Source organism: Mesoplodon mirus (assembly GCF_964341445.2).
Source record: "Mesoplodon mirus genome assembly, chromosome: 5".
Classification (NCBI taxonomy): domain Eukaryota; kingdom Metazoa; phylum Chordata; class Mammalia; order Artiodactyla; family Ziphiidae; genus Mesoplodon; species Mesoplodon mirus.
This window is the reverse complement of record NC_138980.1, coordinates 158,267,240-158,277,931: the sequence shown is the minus strand read 5'-3', so window position 1 is coordinate 158,277,931 and position 10,692 is coordinate 158,267,240.

Sequence of the window (10,692 nt, the reverse complement as noted above, 5' to 3'; positions counted from 1 at the left end):
GTTACAATTGATCAGTCAGGCCCATCTCTACAGCTGCGGCACCTACTATGCAGAAGAGATTGGATGAATCCCTAAACAAAAACCGGAATTCTGTTAGGGAGTAAAAAAGAGAGAACAGATCCTGGGTAGACAGTCAGATGTGTCCTCTACAACTCAAAATAAGCCATAGAATTGGTTGCCAACTCTATACTCTAGTGACTTTCAAACAGTTGTTTTAGCTAGTTTGTTGAAATAAAATCATACCCAGAAAAATAAACAAACTGATAAAAACAGTTTGTGGTTGTAAATCTACAGAAGATTGTGGTCCTAAGATCATCAAACTTTTTCATTCCTTGTCTCCTTTCATCCTTATGACACAGTTGTACTATATAGAACAACAGGTCAGCTGGCCAGAGAGGACCAGTTTTTACAGAGTCCAGACAAGCAGGGGCTTTCAAGGATGGCATCTGGGCCAGGAGTAGCAGGTTTGGGCACATGAGACCAGAGGGTGAGGTGACAGGGAGCTGGGAAGAGAAGTTCCTCTGAGTAGGGTGAGGAATTATGATCCTGGAGCTGACTCATTCACTCTCTACCTACCTCATGTGGGTGACCCTGGCCCATGGGTGATGTTTGTATCCAGGAGGAAGTGAAAGGCCTGTTGAGGCAGGGACAGAGATGCTGGGTAGGATTGCTTCACAAAGGGCAGAGAAAGCATGCAGGTTAAAGGCTCTAAGAGCTTCATTTGGGATGGGGTAGGTATAGAGTTGCCACGTAAAATATAGGACATCTAGTTAAACCTGAATATCAGATAAACGATGAATACAATTTCAGTATAAGTATGTCCCAAATATTGCATGGTGCATACATATATTAAGATATACTACAGGGCTTCCCTGGTGGCACAGTGGTTGAGAGTCCACCTGCTGATGCAGGGGACATGGGTTCGTGCCCCAGTCCGGGAAGATCCCACATGCTGTGGAGCAGCTAGGCCCGTGAGCCATGGCCTGAGCCTGCACGTCTGGAGCCTGTGCTCTGCAACGGGAGAGGCCACAACAGTGAGAGGCCCATGTACCGCAAAAAAAAAAAAAAGATATACTACATATTTGGACATACTTATATTAGAACATTACTCAGTTTTTAATCTGAAATTCATATTTAACTAGGCACTATATATTCTTTTTTTAAAATTGAAATATAGTTGATTTACAATGTTGTGTTAGTTTTTGGTGTACAGCAAAGTGATTCAGATATATATATATATATATATATATATATATATATATATATATTCAGATTCTTTTCCATTATAGGTTATTACAAGAAATTGAATATAGTTCTCTGTGCTATACAGTAGGCCCTTATTGTTTATCTCTTTTATACATAGTAGTGTGTATCCATTAATCCCAAACTCCTAATTCCCCCCCTCATTTCCCCCTTGGTAACCATAAGTTTATTTTCTATGTCTGTGAGTCTGTTTCTGTTTTGTAAATAAGTTCATTTCTATCATTTTTTTAGATTCCACATATAAGTGATATCATGTGATATTTGTTTTTGTCTGACTTACTTCACTTAATATGATCATCTCTAGGTCCGTCCATGTTGCTGCAGGCGGTATTATTTCATTCTTTTTTTATGGCTGAGTAATATTCCATTGTATATATACACCACATTTTCTTTATCTATTCATCTGTCAGTGGACACTTAGGATGCTTCCATGTCTTGGCTATTGTAAATAGTGCTGCTGTAAACACTTGGGTGCATGTATCTTTCTGAGCTAGAGTTTTCGTCTTTTCCAGATATATGCCCAGGAATGGGATTGTTGGATCACATGGTAACTATACTTTTAGTATTTTAAGGAACCTCCATACTGTTTTCCATAGTGGCTGTACCAATTTACATTCCCACCAACAGTGTAGGAGGGCTCCCTTTTCTCCACACTTTCTCCAGCATTTATTATTTGTAGACTTTTTAATGATGGCCATTCTGACTGGTGTGAGGTGATACCTCCTTGTAGTTTTGACTTTCATTTCTCTAGTAACTAAAGATGTTGAGCATCCTTTCATGGGGCACTATATATCCTTATTTGCTAAATCTAACAGCCCTACATGAATGAGAAATGAGGGGGCTCCTGAAACATTAGGATATTAGAGTTGACTTTCATCCCATGGTCTCCATTCTGAGTCATGGAGTTGTGGCACCTCTTGTTCTACCCAATGAATAGTTTCAAAGTCCTGTTACATCAGAATTACCTGAAACGCTTGTTTAAAATGCAGTTATCTGAAAACCACCATGGCCTCCAGTGATTCTGAGACTTGGCCCAGCTTCGGAAGACTGCTTCAGATTTTAAGTTCCTAAGGGTGAGGATGTTGCTTTGTTTGCTGCACTCAATGAATATTTGTTAAAAGAACGAGTGAATGAATGAATGATTCCTCTCTGAGGAATCCTCATTGGCGTAATCTGTGTTTATCTTGTAGAACCCAGGAACCCCAGGAACACAGGGTCTTTCTTTCCATTTCTTTTCTGGTCATGAGATTCGTGGGAAAGGACTTGGGTGGAAGGTGAAATGGAGAGAGTCTTGGAGAGCAGTGGACATGAAGGAGGTAACAAGACAGAGCAGGAGAGAGCAGAGCCAGCGACTGGGCCCGCCAGGCAGGGGGCAAGAGCATCTGCATGGGGAGGTGGGCCAAGTTTTTAATCACCCCCTCGGATGAAGAGACTTGCGATTTCAAGCTGAGAACAGGTCTTCAGTTATTTTCACAGGATTCCTTTAGAGTCTGACTTGGCAGGAGCTAGGCTTTGCAGGGGGAATGACCAGGATGCTTAAAGCAGGTTGGAAGTGCTTCAAAGGAACTTGGTGGGTGGCAGGTAATGGCCGATTTGCTAATCTTGGTAATTCCCCACACCAGCAGGGTACCTGGGAGCATCTCTTTTCCATAGCACTTATCTCTGCAGGCTTAGAAAAAAACTAGATTACTGTCCTAAAACTTTAAACCCATAATGGACTCAACCATCTACATGTCTCCCAAATGGTTGTGCCCCAGTGCCTACATTTTCTCCAATGCAGAGAACTAGAAAGGATTTTTTGGTTCCAATTTCCAGCCTGGCCAGAGGCTCTGCCTGATGGGTGAGGATGTGCTTCCAATCCCAAGTGAGAGTTTGCTGGGTGACGTCATGGACACCTAGCTCTCTGCCTGCCGACTGAATCGCAGGTCCCCTCTCAATCTGTTACCCCATCTGTGTAGCAGGTATGCTACCACAGGGCCGCAGGGCTCTGGGAAAGGCTAGAGCCGTCTGGAATCTCAGCAGCATAAGGCTCCTCGGCAGGGCTCTGGGTTAAGAGCGGTGAGAAGAGCCTTGACTCCCCTGGCTTTTTCTTCGTGACTTTAGTACTGTCCCTCCTGCCCTTGCCTCACTCAAGCTCTCCCATGCACCAGTCTGGGCAGATCAAAGCCGTGCTGAGGAGGGGCTGCTGTGTGACCACTTTGTGGCCTCCTGTAGTTTGGTTAAATCTGGAAGGTATTCTTGGTACTTGGGGGCAATAGTGAGACCCCCGCCTCACAACCCTGACCTTAGAAATAAAGACAAGTTTTCTATGTTGAGAATTAAACTAGTAAATACATCATGCACGGTTGAATAGCCAGCCTCAGGAATATCCAAGTTAAGAAATTGTCCATAGAAACATATAAAATCAAAGGAATCTTGGGGAGGATGGACTAAAATATGATTGTGCTCATAATTCAAAAGATAGAAATCATACCATACTCATGTTATATGGTATGTGGTTAGGAGAAAGGGGTGTAAATCAAAGCGGGGTAGTTAGTGCAGAGAACAGGGAAAAAACCTCCAGGAGCCGGATATGGGTGATACCTTTTCAAATGTTGTCAGGTGGAGGGGAATCTTGGCCATGTGGACAGTTCCCTTTGCAAAGCCCAGGCTGGAGTAGGAGGCAGTGCCTTAGCTGGGGAGCCCTCCTATGCTCCCCTGGTTGTCCTTGCTCTGCAGTTTGCCTTCCTCTGCAGCCTGCCTGCAGGGAGAACAGGCATTGATCAGGTTCATGCAAACATCCTGCCGACTTAATAATTGTATTTTCCAACTGAAAGTTAATGAATGAGCTTTTCTGCTTGTAACTCTATGTCTCTATCTTTCAATGTGCTGACAGAATTCATGTTTCCGAGCCTGGGAGCCTGAAGAAATGGATGGTGGGAAGTTGACCAAGGTCAGGCTCACCTTGTGGCATCTCTCTGGCCTACCAGTGACCTTCCCCAGCCACATCTTTTAACTATGCACATGCCCCTGGACATTAGCACAGACACAGTAACAGCAGGATCTTAGACAGTGGGTCCAACCTCTTCATTTCCCCAGGCTTCTCCCCAAGGTTCATGCCCAGAGTAGAATCGATGATTTGATGATTTCTGGCCTATTTCCTTTCTGTTTCTACAAACTTTGATCTTATTTTCTCTCTACTTCATTTCTCTCCTGTTATGGAATTAAGTCCTATGGACCCTGCTCGGGCCCTAGGCTGCCTGAGGCTCTTTGCTGCGGCTGGGGGAGGGTTCTTTTCCTGTTCTGGTTCAAGCAGCCGAATAATGAAACTGAAGCTGAGATGCACACAGCATAAGCGTTATTCAGTGGCCAAAGGATGGAGAAGGGGGAACTAAGTTTACAGATCAACTTCTCGCCCATGTGGTAAGAGGGATTTAATTTTAAAGAGTAAAGACAAAAGGAGGAGTGAGGCTAATGATGGGGAGGCATATGCATTAGTCTATCAGGGAAAGGGTAGGGCTTTTCTGAAGGAGTGGGGTGCCACCCGCTTACTATCCTTTTTATTGGTCCTTAATGTCCAGTCAAGGCCTCTGGTAGGTGTGTCATTTAATATGCTAATGTAGTAAAATCAACATGTAATGAGACTCGAGGTCTGTTGAAGGTCAGATCGGTCGCCATCTTGGTCCCAGCTGGTTCCATCTGGTTTTTTTTATTTGTTTGTTTGTCCCTTCCTTTCTTATCTCTGGACTCTTTAACCTAAAGATTTATGTTAACTCCTGCTAAAGGTGGGGGTTGGAGGGTTGTGAGCAAAGACCTGGAGCAGCTCTGGCAACACTCCCGTGGCTGTCAAACCCAAGTTCCTGTGCCCAACGCACAGTGAGGTCCAATAAACTGAAACATTGGAGTTTGGAGCAGGAAATGTTTATCGTAGGGCCAAGCAAGGAGAACGGGGAGACTCATGCTCCAAAGAATTTTTAAAGGCTGCAGGGTGTGTGGCCTCCTCTGATTGGTCGATGGTGAGGTAACTGGGTGGTGCTGCAGAAATCTCATTCATCAGCCTTCCGGTTCCAGCCAGTCTGGGGTCCTCACGCTTGTGCTCAGCCTGAAGTTCCCATCCTCCACCTGGGTGGGACCCTAGTTCCTGTAGAAAAACTCAGAGATTTGTAACATATTGTTATGTATATCCCTTCAGGAGGAGCTGGGAGTCCTGTGCCTCTATTGTTCTAATCATTAACTGTTTGAATCTGCCCTCTGGAACTCAGGGACGGTCTAGGAGGCTGAAGCCTTCTTCCTACAAACAAGAAATGGGGCACACCGAAAGGCTTTTGTACCCTGGAGGGCCCCAAAGGGTCGTGCTTGGTTTCACTACCCTTTTAAGGGCCAAGATGACACACAAGTAGACTTGGGGGCCATTGAGAACACAGGGACTCACGTATCACATGCCTTCACAATCTTTCCCTAATTCTTTTTATTTTTTAAAATTTATTTTTGTCTACATCGGGTCTTCGTTGCTGCACACGGGCTTTCTCTAGTTGTGGCGAGCGGGGGCTACTCTTCATTGCGGTGTGTGGGCTTCTCATCGCGGTGGCTTCTCTTGTTGTGCAGCAGAGGCTCTAGGCATGTGGTCTTCAGTAGTTGTGGCTTGCGGGCTGTAGGGTGCAGGCTCAGTAGTTGTGGCTCGCGGGCTGTAGAGCACAGGCTCAGTAGTTGTGGCGCACGGGCTTGGTTGCTCCGTGGCACGTGGGATCTTCCCGGACCAGAGCTCAAATCCATGTCCCCTGCATTGGCAGGCGGACTCTTAACCACTGTACCACCAGGGAAGTCTCTCTTTCCCTAATTCTGATGTCCCGCCTGGAAGAGGTCATATGAGGATTCCTTTCCTGTCACTCCATGGATGTTGACTTGCCTTCTCATGACCATTGTCTGAGCCTTTCCCACAGCGAGGCCTGGGAAAAGGGGCCGCTTCTCAGAGAGGCACAGGGGATGAACCTTTGTGCTCCATGATCTTTTGGTTTCCTTTGAGGATACTCTCCCCGCACCAGGCGCTGCAGCCCTAACGGCTGCAAGCAGTCTGGGAGGGGAGGGAGTGGAGGCCAGTCTCTGCACAACTTAGGCCTTTGCCAAATTGGAAAGTCTGCAGGTCCTCAGTGGAAACACCGGATTTCCTCTCATTCCCACACACCCTTCAGGCAAGTTCCTTCCCCCTTCCTGAAACCTTGGTTCTTTCTGCCACTCTACAGAGTTTTTATTCAGTAGGATATATTTCGTCCTGTCTTCTGGAAAGGCTGAACTGTGGTTATAAGCACATGAATGTAAACCACCCAGGGCCCCCTGCCCCTTTGTCTTGGCAAATACTCAAAATCTGATAAAGCAATTTGGCCCATCTTTTCTGCAGTTTAAAACTTCCATGTGTGGTGTACATGCTTCTTAATGAGGCTCGTGACTCCATCCCTGACTTGCTAACTTAGCTCCAACATCCAGCAAACTGCTCAAACTGAAAGGAAACTTACTAGAACTGCCTCATTTGGTAGATAAGGAAACTGAGCCTCAAAGATGCTAAATGACTTGCCTGGGAACCTACAGCTAGCTAATGGCAGAGTGTATCACTGGCTGTTAGAAATACTTGAGTCATTGTTAATTAACGATGAGGTCAATTCCTATGCAGTTGGATGCTAAGAATTTAAATATAGTGAGAAGATTATTTACCCAAAAGTCTAAACACCAGAAGCATCTAAACAGTGCAATTGTTCTGAAAGAAACAATTGTAAAATAACTACCCATTAAAAAAGAATAACTCCAGTGTAGTTGAAGAACTTACATTCATGCTGTATGTTGATGGCATGATCTACAGGCCTGCAGATGACAGGTGGTGGCATCATGGCTGCCCAATTTATACAAAGTGGGCAGGATGGTCACATTAAAATGAGCAACCACAGTGACCTCAGGAAAGTCTTGCTGCCCACATAGAAGTCTCAGTCAGTTACCCATTTGGTAGATAGCAACTGTTTCAAAGTGTTGAATTGCCATTTCACAAATACGTACATTGCCTCATAAATGCCCTCTTTCCCCAATCATTGTACTCTTTCAGAATCTAGATGCCTAAATTCCAGATATATAATTAATCCAGAACTGCCCAATGCCTGACATTCTGAGTAAACAATCTTAAACTGCAAAGGTACAAACTTGTTTCAGTATTTGAAGCCACAACAGATATATTTTAGAAGTACATAGGAAGCGGAAATAATTTATAATATTCATTTTGGTTTTCTGGTCCCCGTCTGTTTTCTTGCACTCATCTTGAGAGAAAAGATTCATGATGTTTCATGAATTTCTGCAATTTCTACTCATTCCCATTTTTAAAAAATTTGAACAAATAGTCCATGTATTAAGACACAGAATATCTTCAAGCACTAGATTCTCAAACTAACTGCCAGGTCATTCTTTTTCATTTCCTTTGTCTTTTTTTTCTTTTTTCCTACTCTTCAAGGGTCATCAGACCCAGAAACTAAAGGGTCTGGGTCCTGTCTTGATGTGCATTTCTCTCATTTGTCTAATTGAAGGCTGGACGTAGTAATCCCAGAGAGCCCCTCTAGGTCCTCACCTTCTTTAATTCTATGAGAACAGCTCTCCCATCCCCTAAAATCCCAGCACAGACCTTGGAAAGCCTCACTTTCCAGAATCCATTATGTGCCCACAAATGTGCCGCTTCATGGCCCTTCGCACACTGCGTTCAGTGATCTCTTTCCCCAGCAGACCACAGCCTCCACAGGGCTGGTCATCATTTCTTCCCTGGCCTAGCACCATGCCTGGCACAGCTGATCCTTGCTGCATGAAACAAAGGCCGATCACATTCTTCTTCTATCTCATACACAGCCATTCCGCTAGTCTAGAGCCAGTCGTGTAGACAGTTAAACATTAGCCAGTATCTTGCTCTTCCAAAACATAAGCTGACCTAAAGGAGTCAAAATCATTTGATTTATCATGTTTCTCAGTCAGTTGTAGGTTTGTCTGTTAACACCTGGGACTGCAGGTGGTGGACGGATTCGTGCGGGCTTTTGCTCTTTAAGGGACAGAAACATGCCCTGTTGGTTGTTGTTGTTTTCGGTGGAGTGGTGGTGCCCCCCCATCAAGGTAGGAACTCAGTGATAGCTGCTAATTGACAAAATAGAAGGGCTGATATTAAAACACTCAGGATTATATTCTGGACCTTGAATTTGAGGGTTAAGAGTGAGTTAAAGCAATGCCTTCATTAGGGATTTTGTTCACCTGTAACAGAATGACTAATTAACAGGACTGGAGGTAGGGGCCTGTCTTTCTCTCATGTAGTAAGTCTGGAGGTAGAACACCTAGGGTTGGCACAGCAGCTCAAGGAAGTCAGGCCACTGTCTTATGGTTGGTCATAAGATGGCTACTAGAGCTCCAGCCATCACATGTGCATTTTAAGCATGAAAAAGGAAGAAAAAGAACTCTCATAAAAAATGAACCTCTCTGATAGACCCACCCAACAACTTCATGGGCCAAGACTATATGATATGGCTACCCCTCTCTGAAGGAACACTAACAAACATAGTGTTTTGGCTGGGTACTTGTTCTTCAAACACAGATGGATTTCTGTTAGGGAAGAATAGAAGAGAAAGAATATCGTGTAGTCAACTAGCCACAGTTCCCTCCTGTGGCTCCTCAGACATACCCTTCTTTCTGTATGTGGGATAGACTCTCTATTTTCAAGAGAGAAGGCTCTCAAGCTTCATAGAGTTAGCAGATCAAGATTGGAGCCCTGGATCTCTGGGTGATGTGTGATCCTCTCCATCAGTTCTGGATATAACTCCTTGCAACTGAGCCCCGACACATCTAACCTGCAGTACTGGGAAAGGTGTATGATAGCTACAATAAAAACTTTCCTTTATAAAAGGAGGGATGGAAAACAAAGCAGTCACTGTCACTGGCAATGACCAAATTCTCCTGGAATAGCAAGAATCCAGCCCCTCATTCTTGTGGCAAGGACTCCTGTTCCTTGCCCTCCGTGGCCTTGCCTCTCTCTGGAGGCTATTCCTCATTCATTGTTTCCCATGACCACTTCTGTGGTGGGCATGGGGAGGCCACCTTCTCTGGGGCTATACACAGCACCAAGCCTACTGTTCATTGATGTGAATTGCTGCAGATCAGGTTGGGGTCTTTGGGCAATAGAGTTCCCTCACAGACTTAGTAGGCTTCTGGTCAATTCCCGATGACTTGTTTCCTTTCCTTTCTAGTTCATGAGTTTTGCCCATGTCCCTAAATTTTAACTTAATGTATGCCACTTAACATATGCTTCTGGCCATTGCTGAGACAGTGGCCTCCGGTGCGTGGTCACATCTTTGACAGTAGGCTTACAACCTCTGTCTAATAGGGCACCACTCGCCCCCTTCTAATCAAGCAGCCTGTCTCAGCCCTGCCAGGGTCCGAATGCAGGCCTCTCAAGAGACAGATTGTAGGTTCAATGTCAAGCGTGCCTTCCTTAGTAGAGTGGTATTTCTTCCCATCTCACTTGCCAGCTGAGGAGCTCAGGACTTTGCTGGGAGTGATAAAGCACCACCAATATTCTAAATTTTTCCTACCAACTTCTCTAACACCACAGTCTCAGTCAACACGTCTGTGACTTTCCACTGCACAGCAGCTGCCAGGTGAACCAAATATTTCATAGTACAGTGAGTGTCACCTTACCAGCCTACAGTATCTAAGTCCTTGGCATCTCCCTCCCTCCCCCACTTGCTCATCTAGTTCCACATTTTAGGTTTGTTACTTTTATTTTATTTGCTTATTTACTTTTTGACCGCACCATGCAGCATGTGGGACCTTAGTTCCCTGACCAGGGATCGAACCTGCTCCCCCTGCAGTGGAAGCTCAGAGTCTTAACCACTGGACTGCTGAGGAAGTCCCAGGTTCTGTCACTTTTAGTTTCCCCACTTCTAGGCACCACAGTGTGCATTTGTTTGGAGTTTAATTCAGCTAATCGGTTGGATTTTGAAAAATCCAAATAACGGTCATTAAACGACATGGGGGGTTATTCTTTCTTCCATGTCTGTTCTTAAGGAATGCTGGCATGAACCTCACCCAGAATATCCACTTTCATCTCATTGGCCAGAACTCTGTTGTAGGGCTATCCATACCTCCTCCAAGAGAGGCTGGGTTTTAGATGAATACATCGCCACATCCAAGAAAATTAAGGAAGAAAGAGGGAATGGCTATCACATAGACAGTCACAAGCTTCTGGCTCAAGCTACCTGCTTATTTATCATAGGCGGTCCATCGGTGGTCGAGCAGAGATCACCAGGCAGGGTGCCCATCCGGGGCAGTCGGGTACAAGTGCAGAAAGGCAAGGTTGTCAGAAGCAGGCAGGCAGCGTGCTGATGTAGAGAGGGGCAAGGCCCCGCCCCGTGGGTCTGGGTGCTAGTCCTGGCTCTGTTACTT